Source organism: Mixophyes fleayi, unplaced genomic scaffold (assembly GCF_038048845.1).
Source record: "Mixophyes fleayi isolate aMixFle1 unplaced genomic scaffold, aMixFle1.hap1 Scaffold_28, whole genome shotgun sequence".
In the NCBI taxonomy this organism is placed as follows: domain Eukaryota; kingdom Metazoa; phylum Chordata; class Amphibia; order Anura; family Limnodynastidae; genus Mixophyes; species Mixophyes fleayi.
Genome location: NW_027446866.1, coordinates 1,821,172 through 1,838,336, shown reverse-complemented (window position 1 = coordinate 1,838,336; position 17,165 = coordinate 1,821,172). Strand labels below are relative to the sequence as shown.

Sequence of the window (17,165 nt, the reverse complement as noted above, 5' to 3'; positions counted from 1 at the left end):
GACTGACAGGTAAGATAACATGACTTCAGTAATGGAGACAGAAATGTAAAAGACACTTCCGTCTCTAGAGATTCATTAGCTGCCTTTCTTTAACACATAGTTGCCTACTTTCCTGGAATTTCCGGGAGACTCCCGCATTTCTGGAAGACCTCCTGGGAGAGCAGGGCGGCCTCCCGGTTCTCGCCCACACAATGGATAAGTGGCAGGGCTTAATGATGCAAATATTGTGTCATCTTAACCCCCCCCCCTCTGATGTAATTGCCCAAAATTGAGACAATCGTTTCGGGGACGGGGCCAAAACGATGCGATTTGTCAAGCCCCGCCCCCACACGCCCACATCTCCCTGAAGCCAACAAGGAAAAGTTGGCAAGTATGAGTAAAAAGGATACCAGTTTCTGCCACAAACAGGAGATTGAGGCTGACACAGCCCATTATCTGTAAACTAATTAATTATTGTGTACACCTAGAAATCTTATTACCTGCCATATTGATGCCCCAAGCACAGGAGGCACGAGTATGTCTACCAATTCTCACTCATGCTCAGTATATTTACACATATTGATGCCCCAAGCACAGGAGGCATGAGTATGTCTACCAATTCTCACTCATGCTCAGTATATTTACATTGAAAGGGCACCGATCACAATTAGAGACAATTCCAACCTGAGGGCTGGAGACTCAGACCAGTAACAGAGATGGTTCCACTCTGATATCCTTCAGTATTTACTAACAATATGGGAAAAGTGCAGTTGATCTGTCTGGTGAAAGTTACACAACTGTTTTTTTACAATGGGTCACTAAACATTTTAACAAAAATGTATTGTTCTTTCTATAAGTCTATTGTAGTTTCTGATATGGAGGTTCTGAATTTCACAACTGTCTTGGAAAATACATCTGGCTCATACACAGAATGCAGTATCTTACCCCATATTATAGAGAGGAATGCAGTGTCTTACCCCATATTATAGAGAGGAATGCAGTGTCTTACCCCATATTATAGAGAGGAATGCAGTGTCTTACCCCATATTATAGAGAGGAATGCAGTGTCTTACCCCATATTATAGAGAGGAATGCAGTGTCTTACCCCATATTAGAGAGGAATGCAGTGTCTTACCCCATATTAGAGAGGAATGCAGTGTCTTACCCCATATTATAGAGAGGAATGCAATGCCTTACCCCATATTATAGAGAGGAATGCAGTGCCTTACCCCATATTACAGAGAGGAATGCAGTGTCTTACCCCATATTATAGAGAGGAATGCAGTGCCTTACCCCATATTATAGAGAGGAATGCAGTGCCTTACCCCATATTATAGAGAGGAATGCAGTGCCTTACCCCATATTATAGAGAGGAATGCAGTGCCTTACCCCATATTATAGAGAGGAATGGCTAAACAGCTACAGTAGCAAATTACGTCATTTACTATAGACACAGTGACAATGGTGCTTTTAAATCGGCAATACTCAGACTGCACGCATGTATTCCATTATACATGATGTGGGGTCCGGGTATTTCCGCTTTAAAAGCGCCATTACAACTTCAGTGTCAGCAGCAGATGAGCGGGTGTTCAGTACAATGGAATTCATCGTAATGAAGTTCTGGGGTTACAATCTCAGTTGTGGGAGCAGACGGGACGATTGTGATTTAAACCACCTGTAAAGACACTGAGAGGGTTTCTTTTTAGCTGTTGGCAAGAAAACCCTTTTTAATTTATTTATTTTTATGTTTTTCAATGTCAACGTTTCCTAAATTGCAAAAAAGAAACTGGAAAGTTGGACAGTTAACTTCCCAAAAAAATCTTCACAACAAACAGAATACCCTGGAGATGAATGAAAACATGAACACACATTACGAGCACATACATTTACCACAAGGGTTAAACAGCAATGGACAGCAAGGTCAGGAACGGGCTACCAGTACTTTTGAACTGAAACGTGATGTGCTGATTAACACAGAGCCTTTGCCGGCTGTATCTTGCTTGAAATTGCTCTGTAGATATACAAAATGAACGCAATTTGCGTTTAAAAAAATCGGACAGAACCTGCATGCACATCATCATCGTCATCATCATCATCATTTATTTATATAGCGCCAACATATTCCGTAGCGCTTTACAATTGGGGACAAACATAATAAACTAATAAGCAAACTGGGTAAAACAGACAAAGAGGTGAGAAGGCCCTGCTCGCAAGCTTACAATCATCCACCAGTATTCAAGTACAAGTGGATCTCAAGAAATATTTCCATTTGAATATGGGTAAAATAATGCTCTGGCTATTTTAACTTACCGTAAGCAGACAGACAGAACACACGGCAGTATATGCTCATACATTACATATGTGCAATATCAAGTTCCATCAGAACACATGCCAAAATAATTCTATTAAAAAAATTAACAACTCTTAACACTATAATTATTAATAAAAAATATATTTAAATGTATTTTTTTTTTGAAATACATAAATCAGGATGTTCTTAATGCATATTGTACATAAAAAGCATTTTTATTGTTTATCATACATGTTCTGGCTTTCATATGTATCAGTCATCATTATCAGTCAACCATAACAACTGCTCTATAGATGGTGCAAGTGATACGGCCCAGAAAAAGGTAACTCAGAGTTTTCCAGAGCTTGACTCGTACAAATGTGCATGTGTCGACCTTGGCACGCCCTTACTGTACATTGCTTAAATGTACCCACCCCTTCCCTCCTTCACTCTGCTCTTCAAGTCATAGGCAGTCGCAAGTGTCATTTGCATTCAGACATAAATTGCATGCTATTGCGCTCACTGGCGTAAGGTCCGTCCGAACATGAATCAGGCCCTTTAAGAGCATTTTTGCCAAAAAGTATAAGCAATACTGTAATACTAAGTATGTGCATTTTGCACATAATAATAGTTTGAAATGGTTTTTGTTTTTCTTTGATGCTATCCTTTGGTGTGAACTGTATGGGCCTGAGTCATTAAGGAATGTAAGGCAAAAAAATGAGTAAATGTTCTCCGGGACAAACCATGTTACACTACAAGGGGTGCAAATTAGTTTATTATTTTGCACATAAGTTAAATACTGGCTGTTTTTTCTTTTAGCACACAAATACTTGAAAGCTTTATTTTTTCAGTGAAATTTAGAGATGATCTAGGACTTGCCCTATCTCCACCATAAATCTGTCTGTTTTAAATTTACCTCCCCATCTAATGCAACATGGTTTTGCCCAGGTGCAAAGTTACTCCTATTTATGTTATACTCTGTCTAATGACTCAGGCCCTATATGCGCACCAATTCTTAGATTAAGAAATAAAAGATGGACTAGAGGTGAAAAGGCTTATTTTGATGAGATGGCTTGATTTGGATAGGTTTGTTGTAGGTAGAGATGGTCACTGACCCCCGTGTTTTGGTCTTGGTTTTGGTTTTGGATCTGGATTACCTTCATGTTTTGGTTTTGGTTTTGGCAAAACCACCCTTGCGTGTTTTGGTTTTGTTTGGTTTTGTTTTGCAATTTCTTTACAAAAAAATCGGATCACAGACGCCATGGGGACTATGCTAGTATTACATCTGCATCCAATGTCCACTATTAAAACAGTTGGTTTAAGACATTTAATTGAGGTCTTGTGTCAGTGTTACCAAATGTCATCACTATACCATTTTACTAGAAAAGCTATTACTCATCTGTACCAGAAGGTTCCTAAAAATGTAATTACTGGGATACAAAATGCGATTCTACCCACTGTACCCACTGTACACTTAACCACAGATATGTGGACAAGCGGAACTGGGCAAGCTAAAGATTATATGACTGTGACAGCCCACTGGGTTGATCATTCGCCCTCACCAGAAGGAAAGCAGCATCATGTACCCATGTATGTCTCATTTTTCAGAAGTGGCTACTCTGTGTATCAGCGGCTTCAGTAAGAGGCATACAGCTGACAATCTGTTACAAAAACTAAGGGATGTCATTGCAACATGGCTAATCCTGCTTTGACTCTCCTGAGGATATGTCATTTCTGCTAACGACACCAATATTGTTCAAACATTACAGCGGGGTGGAATTCCATCACATTTCCCGTTTTGCTCACACAATCAACTTGGTTTTACAGAACTTTTAAAAAATGATATGCAGGAGATGCTGTTTGTGTCCAGAAAAATTTAGGGTCATTTTATGGATTCTGCAACAGCATGTAGGAGAATGCAGCAGCTGCAAGAAGACTAGCATTTGAGGGGAATGTACTTTATTCCAGCAGAGTAGTCACCTGTGAAAAGAGTGCAGACACAGTTAGCTTGAGTCAAGTGATTGCCTTAATAATACATTTTAAGAAGAAGCTACAGAAATTTAACGGATGAAATAAAACAAAGCAAATATGCTAACTATATTTTAATTGTAGATTAACTACTTAATTTGCTTTGCCAGGATCCAAGCGCTATTAACATCTTGTAATTAGGGATGTGCACCGGCGACTTTTGAGGTCTCGTGTTTTGTGTTTTGTATCCGGATTTTCATTATTTTTGGGGTTCGGATTTGTCTCGCAAAACACTTGACGAAAGGTCTCGGTTCGGATTTAAGGTTTTGGATTCGGATTTTTTTTGGAAAAAAAAAAAAGTTTAAAAATCAAGTTTTTGGGCTTATTTTCACTCCTATGCTATTAGTAACCTCAATAACATTCAATAGCAAGCATTTCCACTAATTTACAGTGTATTCTGAACACCTCACAATATAGTTATTAGTCCAAAACGTTGCAACGAGGTATCTTTCTGGACTGCGTAGAGGAGTGGGTCACCACAATATATATTAAAAACCCTGAACTTTTATGATTCACACCAATAAATGTACCTGGACTGCGTAGAGGAGTGGGTCACCACAATATATATTAAAAACCCTGAACTTTTATGAATCGCACCAATAAATGTACCTGGACTGCGTAGAGGAGTGGGTCACCACAATATATATTAAAAACCCTGAACTTTTATGAATCACACCAATAAATGTATCTGGACTGCGTAGAGGAGTGGGTCACCACAATATATATAATAAGAAAACCATCAACTTGTAATGACATCTATAGTCCATACCCTGGAAGGTATGCTACCAAGGGTGTCATGTGACCTATCATATGCAAGTGTCTTGCTTTAGCAGGCTTAATAGTCAGGGTGTGAGGGTAGTGTTGGTCCTCACCTGGGGCAGCCAGGGGTTAACCTCCTTTGAATTTGTTTGAAGCACTCCTGTCTGGGTCATGCAGTTCATGTTGTGTGGTCATAGTCCTGAGGCCATGCTGCTGACTGTTTCTATAGTCTTCCTCCAGGGTGGAGGGGGAACTTTTCAGGGATTCTGCCCACCAGGCAAAGCTGTTTAAAGGATTCTTTCCTCAAAAATGGACCCCAAGGGAAAGGATCTTGGCCTGCTCTACCTTCCCTGGGCTAAGCAAAAGACAAACCAGAACAAATCTCCCCTTAGCCTTTGATCCTGAGGGAGTTAGACTGTTCAACATATTCCACAGAACAGTTTTGCTGGTCTCTACAGTCATCTTTCTGTAAGCTGTCACTAGAATTAGTCACATGTATCTAAAGAGTTATTTTTTCCATTTTCTGACTGACTGGTTCACTCTTCAGCTCACTGCATACCAACCTCAGATTTTCTGTGCTGTATGTGCCATTTATGTGTTATATGATTAGTATGGACTGTTAGAAGTGTGCGCACGTTATCTGCTTGACACGCTTAATGTGTTGGAGTATTTTCTTATCCATCTGTCACAAACTGCAAAAGATATGTGACATAAATTGCAGTTATTAACTAAAGGGTTGCCGATATATGCCAAAAGGCTCAGATAGGAAAGTATACAGTGACCGCTATTCTCCTCCAGTAATGTCCTGTGACCTTACTGGTCACATTAGTTGAATTCACCAATAATCACATTTTTGTGACCTATAAATTCATAAGCAAATGACTCCTTTGTAACACTGGTGGCTTCTGCATACTGCACTTGTCCATTTGTAAAGTGATTCAAGGTAGAAATACTCATCAGTCCTCACAACATAGATTGGGCAACCTGATTCACCTCGGGGGTGCTGCCTTCTACTGTTCAAAAGTAATAAGTTAAAACAATACATTTAGTCAAAGAAAGAGACGCCTATATGTAATAATATATCAGTAGGCATTTTAAACATGTGCTACAAGCTGTAACCAACAAATCTGACAATAAAGCAGGAAAGAGCTGTGGGCCGCAGGTGAAGGTTCGGAGGACTGGATGCAACCCTAACGCAGCCTGTTGCCAGACAATTGCATAGATAGACTAAACCCTCTTTAGACATGACCTATTATTTATTAAAATGGTGTTGCTCTCGCGTACCTGTTATTGCACCTTTTGCATCCTGGTGCTGGATTCTTGTATGGATCCTGGAATGTTGGGACCTGTTTGGAAAATATATAGATATATAAAAAGCAAAGCAATAAGTGACCACAGAAAATATAAGAGACTAAGGAGGTCACCCTTGTGGCTGCCACACAAGGCAGAGGTCACCCTTGTGGCTGCCACACAAGGCAGAGGTCACCCTTGTGGCTGCCACACAAGGCAGAGGTCACCCTTGTGGCTGCCACACAAGATAGATATAATACCAATTTGAAAGAGAAGCTATTTGTGTTGTGGATGTTTTTCTTCATTGGTTACATTATTTCCACTTGAACACAGTCCTTGTATGAAAATGTAATACATATTCAGTTTTGAAATCAAAACATCAATGTTTGTATTATTTATGGTAACAGTGTCTCTTTCTGCTTTGGTTTAGTCTCCGTCTCCTGATTCTTCCACTCAGGGGGCAGAATCCACAAACCGGCAACACCGGCAGAATGCCTGTGATTCAGCAGAGTCCTCTTCAAATAAAGAGGTAGGTTTATCCAGCAAATGATCTATCTCTGTCTCTTTTGATTGTTCAGTTGGCAGAGTATTATTTGATACAGCTATTGCAGCAGTCTGAATCTCATTCTGAAGCCAAGTAGCCTCACAACTATCTTTTACAACTGCAATATCTTTTTTTTTTTTCGTGCTAAATTTTGTAAATTATAGGGAAATCTAATCTTGCTCATTTTTTATTTTTTTTACGATGATCCTATTTAAACAATGCGTACACTGTTTGGTTTACACTTTCTTAAGTTGAATATTGGAAAGGTAAGCAACACAATCAAAACATTGGATGCAAATAACCTTTGGAAAGCTGAAGAAAATATGTTCGAGTATATGTCCAATCAAAATAAATTTTAATACATCCCAGCTCATCCCCACTTCTCGCGTTAACCACCTGAGAGATCTCAGATTCAAATAACATTGTGTCTCTTTCTAACACAGATGGTGTGTGTACAGTGCTGTGGCTCTGTGCATTCGGCTTACACGTTCCTGGCGTGGGACCTCTACAGCTATACTAATTGGCTTGTGGAAGGTTATTGACTAAACATTTATATCTGACGAGTCTTATCACAAGAGACCAACCTGTATGCAGTGAATGTAGTGGAATATATTTTTTATATCTGAATCTTCACAATAGATGTGGTAAAATGACTGCATACATTGCATGAAGTGAATCCAGAAGAATAATTTAAAATAGAATTTATTTTGCTCAGTGTTCAAGCCACAGCCATCCTACAAATATGGTCTTATACATGAACATTAATGTTAAGGTTTAATTCAGCTTTCATAACCCTGTATTTTCATATGCTGAAGATTTGTGAATGGCATTACTGATCTGCCTAAACATTGGCATACAGAGTGATATTGGCAAGTTGATCCCCTCCCCACCACACATTCATTTTCATGGGCATCAGTTTATTATTATTATTATTATTATTATTATTATTATTATTACTTATTTATTTATTTATAAGGCGCCACAAGGTTTCCGTATCGCCGAACACAGTACAAACAATGGACAGTACAGGGAATAATAGTACAGAACAATAAACAACTAGTACCAAAACTTCAGAGGCTCCAGGCAAAGCAAATATAATGGAGTAGGAGCAGAAGAGAAGGTAGAGAGACAGGAGGGAGAAGGGCCCTGCTTATAAGAGCTTACATCCTAAAGGGAGGGCAACAGATGGCCGGCACAAAGGGAGTCGGGGGGGGGGGGCAATCATGCACCCCAACAGAGGAGGAACAAGGGGATGGGGGCGAGCATGGAGAGAGGGTTAGGTGGAAGGCTGGTAGGCTTTAAGGAAAAGATGGGTTTTAGTCAGTATTTCACAGCTGGGAGCTATGATTTCAGTGATCCCATGTTGTTGATCTCTGCAAAATCATGGTAGTCAGTATCGTTTAACTGGTGCAGGGGTTATTTTTGTAATGGAATTGAGGTTCTGTGGACCCCATATCTGTTACACAGGGACACTAGAAAAGTAGCATAGTTTCTGTCTCTTGGCTTACTGCGGATTTCCCTAGCCTCCACTGCCCCAGGGTGGCTATGGAGACCCTCTGTGGTTTTTAGTGCTAGCACTTTTTGTAATTCACTGGGGCGTCACACCCACTTTTAGTTAGTGTCAATTCTACTAAAAAAATTATCTCATCACTGAATAGTCCACAGATTGGTACTTGCGGTTAAGAAGACCACTTATTGCCGTGGTTGTTTAGCACATGTACTGCTGTGTATTAAGTATGAGGCTTTGTCTGTTACATGGATATAGGTTTTGATACAATTTTAAAACCTCCTTAAGTGGATGCTGTTTCAAGCATGGACAAGCAATAGTTTTCAAATGCTCTATGTTATGATGCGAGTTGGTATGCATTCATGCAGCAATTGGGGACATAATCACCATTCTTGACGTTTCTGACAATCTGCACTGGTCCTACGAATCATGAGAGAGATTGCCAGCCTATACAGCTGAAGAATCCTTAACAATGTCTGTTGATGTACAGTTAATCTTGTATTTAGAATTGTATTCAGGGGTGTTTGTACAGTTGTACAGTAGTGATAGGTTACCTTTAGGTCAATGTAAACCCTATGATAAATACATGTTCTTGAAATCACTGTTTACATGACTTAGTACCTGGTCTTGCGGGGTCTTAATAAGCTATAAAGTCCCCTTTAAAAGAGATTTAACAAAGATTTTAGTTCTAGGCTGTGGATGGTTACCTACTGTAATAAAATGTGTATAAGGGAGATGTTCTACCTACTTTAAAACATATTTAGTTTATTGGGTTTTACATGCTCTTCTGCAACTCTTACATTTCAGTGTGTCTAAAGAAATGGCAAATAAACACATCTTTGCTGATTATATGCTAAGGGACAAAGAAGAATACTCAATGCATTCTCATTTATTTGTTTAGAGTGAACATCAGATTGAATGTATCCTCAAAGTTTATAATGATTTACTTGATCAAGCTAGGATCAGCTAAGTGTATTTGGTAATTTAATGTAATATCTAATGTAACCTATTTCTGTACATTTAACAAACCCTGGCAACAAGAACGTGGTTGAATTTGTCCCTATTCTAAAGGTGTTATTGATGCATAATATTCATTACAGCAGAGATTAAGTCTGCATGTAATGTGGTCAAGCATCATATTGGTATAAGACATCAAATTCTCTGTTTCTGTCTGCATTCAGCCAAATGATTTGTTTTCCTCTTAGCTCCATGGGGATAAATCTACAGTCTGGAGATGTGAATATTTTACTGTAATTTCAATTTCAGCCCATGGAAACCCAGAGACCTGCTGACAGTCTCCTAGGCAGTAACTTCATGAGGTAGCATGCAGTGTTTGCAAGCATTACCAAACTGTCACATCCGGGAGCCTGCAAATTCAACTCTGAACTCCCTAATTATCTAAACATGCTAATAAGACCCGTCTGTGCCCAACTTCCTAAATAACTGCTAATTGTTTGAAAACAATCTAATGTTTTATTTTTTATTTTTTGTTAACAAGCGGCTGTCTGGCTGCATTTGCTGTCTTGTGTGTGACTTGTGCATGGAGCTGTTCTATTTTACTTTACGACATGTGTCTTGCTTGTATTCAAACAAACATTGTTTGTCTTAATTACAGTCAAGAAAGAGCCTGGCTTCATTCCCGACCTACGTAGAGGGTAAGAAAGAAAACATGTGGCTAATCATAATCTGAAATGTCAGCTGGATACATTCCTCTAATTGCCATAACAAATTTAAATCTTGCATCCTGGGTTTTCTTTTTGCGTTACATTAAAGCAGTACCTTATTTTCCAGACTACATACTTTTCTCAAATTTTCAGTAGCATATTTAAACCCCCCACTAATGTCTACAACATGTAATCGTTAGGTTATGGCCCCTCCCTCATTTTTTGTGATTGCCTTACCCTGGCTCACTTAATGCTAGTTGAAACAATTCACTGGACATAACTTAAGTGTATAGTTCTTTGTATATTTAATGTAATAGGTTTGTGAATGTGCATACAACTCCTTTTTTTTTGTCATGTGAGAATGGTTACAGTCCAACCCCCCAAGTTCCTCCATCTTTTCTGATCTTTACTTCTTCATAGGCACTGCAGTAGTTCTAGCCAAGCATAGCCAGTGCCACTTCTCTCTTTGGGGAGCATCCTGGAAGAACGCTGAACCTACACCATTTGTTAAACAAATATACTAGTAATGATTTTGACTTTTGGTTGAGAAAAACCTTTAAGATTAGCGCAGACTGAAAAGCACAAAATCAGTCCGACATTTGCTTTCATTAGTCTTCGCTTTCAATGCACTGATTAAAACTGGTATCTTATTGGTTGGAATGAGTTTTAAAACAGTTGTGCTGGTTGAACAATGTTTCTAGAAACCTGTAGATGTAAAACATGTACATTTGAATAATGATTGAATGCGTACATTAGCCACTGCTTGAATTACATACTAGTTTATTGTGAATCCCTCATTTATTTGACCATTTCCAGAAATTTATTTAGTCTGTTTGGTTTCCTTTCATTTGCCGAAAAGGTACTAGAGTATATTATGGAAGCTATTTATCACCAAGGTTAGCTAATTCCATCTTACTAGATGTATACAGTTCTACAGTACGGCCTTTATTTTAATATTGGGAACAAAGTACATTTCCCTGTATTTTATTTGAGATGGAATATTATTCTGCTTGTGCTGTCCCGTGGGTCGGGCCATTTAGGTATGCTTATTTTGCATTGCAAGAAAGTGGTTTGATACAGGAAGCCGCTGAATATATCTGTGGTTCAAGCATATACAAGCTGCCCACTTGTTGTAGATGTCAGAGACAGCCATATAATGCCAAAGTGTATTATTTTATATTGGGTAGTTATCAAACCGATCCAAACTAACTAAATGCTGTAGGTGTCCGCAATTGATTTGTAATCCTAGTAATGGGAGGTCATTTATGTCTTGGAAGTGAAGAGCAAAAATCAGTCTTGTGCTGTGCGTCCCCAGCACTGGAAGGGCACACCTTCAGGTTTGCCCAGTCAGCTGCTTTCATGCTCCTGTAAATATCATGCTACCATATTGTTTTTGCTCTTTGTTAGGTGCTAAGAATTCCCTTATATAGTTAGTTACGGGCATCTCCAATCCGTCTTCAAATATATGCAACTACACTGACGTTTAAAAATGGTCAGTCTCTGGCTTTGTGCTGTTCTGTGCCTGCCCATAGTAAATAACCCTAGCTGAATGCTGAGATTGTAACCTTGAAATCATATAGATCAGGCCTGGCCAACCTGTGGCTCTTCAGGTGTTTAGAAACTTAAAGTCCCAGTATAGATTACCAGTAGATAGCCAGCCGATAGCTGGCAGGACATGCTGGAACATGTAGTTTCACAACACCTGGAGAGACACAGGTTGACCAGGCCTGATATAGATCTGTATGGTAGTTGGCCCAGAGCACATTTATAAAAAAAAAAAAAGACGTGAAATGATTTCATTTGTTGTAATGATGATCATGGAACATCCACTCTTCATAAAAGGCATAATGATTTGATTTGTGATGTTCTATGTAACATTTATAACAGATAAGCAGCTCATGGGATGAACAATTAAACAAAGGTACAGCTTATTTATTTTTTCTATGGTAAGTCAACTCTCGGTGTCCTCACATCTGGCAACTATTCCAAGCTGAGAAAGTCAGTTAGTCTTAAATTTAAATTGTCACAAATGTAGGTGTGTTCAACACTGATTCATTAGGTTTCTTATTGCACGTTTTAAAAAAATATATATATTTTTTTTCTCCCAGTCCCAGGGCCCTGTGATCCAGAAGATTTAATCGATGGAATAATTTTTGCTGCCAATTACCTTGGCTCCACGCAGCTACTTTCTGACAAGACCCCCTCTAAGAATGTGCGCATGATGCAAGCGCAGGAAGCGGTTAGTCGGATTAAGGTGAGGTGTTGATGCTTTTCTCCTCTATTAAGTTTAGAGATTGCTCTATAGTTATAAATTGCATAGATCACGTAGAATCCAGCTGTAACAGTTTTTAACATTGTTTAAAGGGGTTATCCACCTTGAGATGCCTTTAGTTTATTGGCTTATATAATGATCTTTTTTTTTGTTTTATTCTGTGCTTTTCAGTCATGTCAGCCATATTATCAGGCCTTAGGATATGACATATGACCTCTTTGCTCTCTGCATTGCTTACAGTTGTATCTAAAACTCAGCTTTGTGTATCCAGTGACATGAAGAACAAACAACTGTGTATGTCTATATAAAACATGGTTAAGATCATAAACAAAAATGTGAAAAGGTAAAGCAAGGTAGTAAACCTTGCTGGAGGGCATGTGTAAGTCATTAATCTATCGTCATCTGAAGGTGGAAAAGTTTATTATTTACCTTCTCTTCCAAAGTATAGTTAACAGAATTGTTTACAACCAAAAATTATGTTTTTAATATTTGTCGCTCTGTCGCATTGTCGAGTTGTCGCTATGTGGTCTAATAGCTTCTTTTTCGATACTAAATAACTATATAATATTTGTCAGTTTTACCTTCAGAGCTGTGGATGATTTTCACCAACAAACAAACAAACTTCTTCTTTTAGATCTATAGATTTTTGGGATTTACAATTTCATAATCATAATTAAAATACTACACTATATTGTCAGTATCTCTCTTTTCTTCTATGTATCATTCTCGGGAGTCTACCTGATGGACCATTTTGAAAACTGGTCATATGAAAAAGAATATTGATCAAATTGACTGAAATAAGTGTTTACAGAAGGACACAATTTATTACAAGTTGAACTTAGGGTTTTTTACACATGATCTATCTGTTCTCTATGTTTTATATTGCTTCCTACTGTTTGCGCATGAATTTTGCACTTATAATGTCATTTATTAATGGAAGTAGAGTGTAGTGGTACTCATTAGTGTAATTCGGCACCATACTATAGGAAACGCTTGTAAGGAATAACATTTTTCAATTATCATACTGTAAGCTGCCGGTCTGATGATGAACTTGCAGAACAGGTGACAGAGGTCTTCACCTATAGCAGCCTCCTTTCCTGTAGAGCTTACAAGTACCTGGATGCCCGCAGGACTTAACTCTTGGCATAGTGCAAGTTCGTTAGCAACACCGCAGCGGCAGGCCAGAGTAGACTGAGTAGATGGTAGCGGGTGGTCAGACTTAAGCCGAGGTCAGGGGTCACAAGCAAACAGGCGAGGTCCAAGGTACAAGCAGAGGGTATCAACAGTAGATCAGGAGTACAGGAATCAAAAGTAGGTCAGCAACAGTGCAGGACTGGAACGCTATAACCGTCAGGGAAGCTAAACCCTCCCTGCTTTAAATACTAATGGTAGTCAATCAGGGCTTTGCCCTGAGTCATCCCCAGACACCAGTTAATTAATTTGATTAGCTACTTAATTAGCCCACAGACTTAAACGCGGCTGCACAGTATTTTCAGGGTGCGATAACTATTAATTTCGGCGTCCGGCCGTTGCCCAGGCAATGGTCGGGCAGAGAAGCCGGAAGTGACGTCCCGGTCGTCATGGAGACGGCTGGGACGCCACTGAGATGGGCACATACTAAGTGTATGCAATTTGGGTACCATTCCAAGTCGCCCACAGAACTGCCGCTAACTGGATGTTTTTTGTTTTGCGCACCATTCTCTGTAAACTCTAGAGACTGTTGTGCATGAAAACCCCAGGAGGTCGGCAGTTTCTTAGACACTCAGACCACCTATCTGACACAAACAATTATTCCACAGTCAAAGTCACTTAGATCCCATTTCTTCCCTATTGTGGTGTTTGATCTGAACAACAACGGAACTTCTTGACCATATTTTTATGATTTTAATAATGAGCAGGAGTAACTAATAAAGTGGCTACTGAGTATATAGCTATAGAACACTACACTTCTTTCAGATCAAAATTTCAAAATGCAAAGACATTCCATTGATGAGTTTCTGTACTTGGATTTGCTAGAGCTGATTGAATTCTAATTTTACTTAGGTCAAGCACATCTCCATGTTATAAAACATATTTATAGTCAGTCCTACATTCTTAAGAGTGATATCTCTTTAGAACGTTCTCATTCATAATCATCAATCTCTTTAACCTTAAATAGTGCTAAATACATTTTTTTAAAAAACAGAACAAAAAACAGCAAAATTTTTTGGGAAAATGTTTAACAGTTTTAAACATTTTAGAGAATTTGAAGATGTGTGTTCAATGATTGCACATCTCTGTTTTAAAAAGATACAATTATAACAGGTGCAAGAGCAACAATAGAAGAAAAGAACAGACTAATGCGAAGATCAAAACTTCTGCGGATTGTTGCGCTAAAATCTCCACTTGCACTGGTACAAAAATATTTAGTTGTTGATCCGTCTGACATCAACTCTGTGCCAAAAGAACAGATACTTTCAGTGGCACATCCTCGCTCAGCTGTTAAGAATAAACATAATTAATATCAGTGAAGAATAATTGCAAATTATTTAAAATAGATAAATAAAAAAAAGTGCGCTAAGTAATTGCTTATCACAAATTAGATTTATTAAACAATAATATTTGCTTAGGACGAAAAAACTACGACAATAGATGTAAGCAGTGTAAGGGGTTCAGTAAGCTTGGTCCCCAGAATACATTTCTCTCTGATATACATTTTCTATACGCTCATCAATAATCTATATTTGTATGTATTTTCAGTAGGAGACCCATATACATATACTATAACTATGTACCTGCAGACTGACTACTATTATTAATATTGAATATTTATTAATAATGATCCAGGCATGTATAGTAATGAGCGCAATTCTTTTTTAATATAAATTTGACTAATAATAAAAATAATATGTCATACAGCCTATGGATCTTTCCCTAGAAGGTGGGCCAACAAAAACTCTTTTAAGGTTCCTCAGTTGGGCGGCCTTGTTCTACACAGTAGCAGAACAGAACAAAAAGGACTTTGTCATTGCTGTGCAGGGGCGAGACAGCGAAATTATAAAGGGTGTAAGTGATCGGAGGCAAGGGAAGTAAAAGCTCGGAGATTAGGGTGAAAAGATGGTGTGGGGGTGACAGGTCGGGTTGCTTTATGACACCAATAGGTCCTTGGCAAAAATCAACTTATTGGGTATGATTCATTAAGGATCTTAAGTTAAGAAACTTCTTAAGTCTCCTGGACAAAACCATGTTACAATGCAAGGGGTGCAAATTAGTATTCTGTTTTGCACATAAGTTAAATACTGACTGTTTTTTCATGTAGAACACAAATACTTGATAGCTTATTTGTACACTGAAATTTAAAGTTGATATTTGTGTGCTACATGAAAAAACAGTCAGTATTTAACTTATGTGCAAAACAGAATACTAATTTGCACCACTTGTATTGTAACATGGTTTTGTCCAGGAGACTGAAATAAGAAGTTTCTTAAGTTAAGATCCTTAATGAAACAGGCCCTAGGTTTGGAAGACAGTGGGTAGACATTGACGAATAAAAGAGACAACAGGAGAGGCCATAAAAAAAATGTGGAACTGAGAATCAAATATTTCTGGGGCTTCTGTGATCTGGGTGGATGATCTTGGTGGATGATCTTGGTGGATGTGGTAATTGACCACATGATGAACCCATTATTCCATCCTTCCTAATCTCCTTACATTAGCTGTATATATCCTGTTGTTATATGTCCTCGCAGCATAGATGAGAATATTCTACCTTCACACTACCGCGCCTGTACAGGAAGATGATCTATCCTGCTGTTCTCATGGAAGAAAACTGTGAATAATAACACTCCTGATGACAAAGCTGGGTTATAAGTGACCACAGTGTATGTTACTGAATACTATAGATAGTGCTGTTTTGTTTCATTTATGTGACACTGTGGATGGTACACAAGTCACAAAAATTGCAATTACCAAAAAAGCTAATCATGAGAAGGCAACGAGTTTCATTTCCAGTACATTGCATGGTGTCCTCACTGTTACACCAGGTAGAAGAAGTACCTCCATTGCACGCTGTGCAGTTCACTCCATTTGTCTGATTGTTGTTACCAAATACTGCAAAAGATAAAAATAGGAACATGCAATATGTATGTCTCACTGTAATACATCTATATATATTTAATTTAATGTGGTGAACATGTAGTTTACAATAAGTATGTTAGGTAATTCAAGGCAGGATAGAGGTATAAGAGAAGTTCAAACAACTATGAATTTATTTTGAATATGGACAAAACATACCAGAGTAACCAATGATCAGATTCAGAGGAAACACAGCTTGCAACTGATTAATGAGCACAGAAAAACTTTCTAATAATAGTAGTCTCAAAAAGTTGCAGTAGTTAAAGATCTTCAGAGACACTAGTATTCTGTAGTACTTCAAAGTGTATAATAACAGTTGTGATAGTAGACAATAGTACTCACAGATGCAATCTTGGTAATGGAGGATATCCATATATTCCTGATCACATGAAGGCAACAAAAGTCCAAGCACAACTGAGAGGAGCCCATGGCCCCTCATTGCAGCATCAGCAGGCAGCGATGTAGAAAGATATCTTTTCCAGCCAGCAGACAATTGTTTCATATAAGCAGTTCTATGATCAAGCTACAGTACTCACAGATGAATTCAAAGTAAGCTGAGTTGAAGTACTAGTGCTGTTTGCCAATTTATAGAGTCAGAGTTGAAGCAGAAACTGGTAACTGAAGAATCTCAGAGAGCAAGTTGTTCAGGAAGCACAGGAGGGGGTTTAAAACGCCAGGGGGTATATTTACAGAGCTGCAGGTTTGAAAAAGTGGAGATG

General features: G+C 38.5%; 2 long non-coding RNA genes across 2 annotated transcripts; one reads left to right on the top strand and one right to left on the bottom strand.

Moving 5' to 3' along the window:
• The first annotated feature begins 6,705 nt into the window (after positions 1-6,705).
• On the top strand, positions 6,706-12,312 carry LOC142126971 (uncharacterized). Its single transcript, XR_012685305.1, has 3 exons — positions 6,706-6,875; positions 10,013-10,052; positions 12,170-12,312. It is a non-coding gene; the product is annotated as an uncharacterized LOC142126971 (long non-coding RNA).
• Positions 12,313-14,615: 2,303 nt separating this feature from the next.
• LOC142126984 (uncharacterized) lies at positions 14,616-16,945 on the bottom strand. The gene is made up of 3 exons (XR_012685306.1): positions 16,789-16,945; positions 16,282-16,422; positions 14,616-14,811 (listed from the first exon to the last, which is right to left on the bottom strand). It is a non-coding gene; the product is annotated as an uncharacterized LOC142126984 (long non-coding RNA).
• Positions 16,946-17,165: the final 220 nt, after the last annotated feature.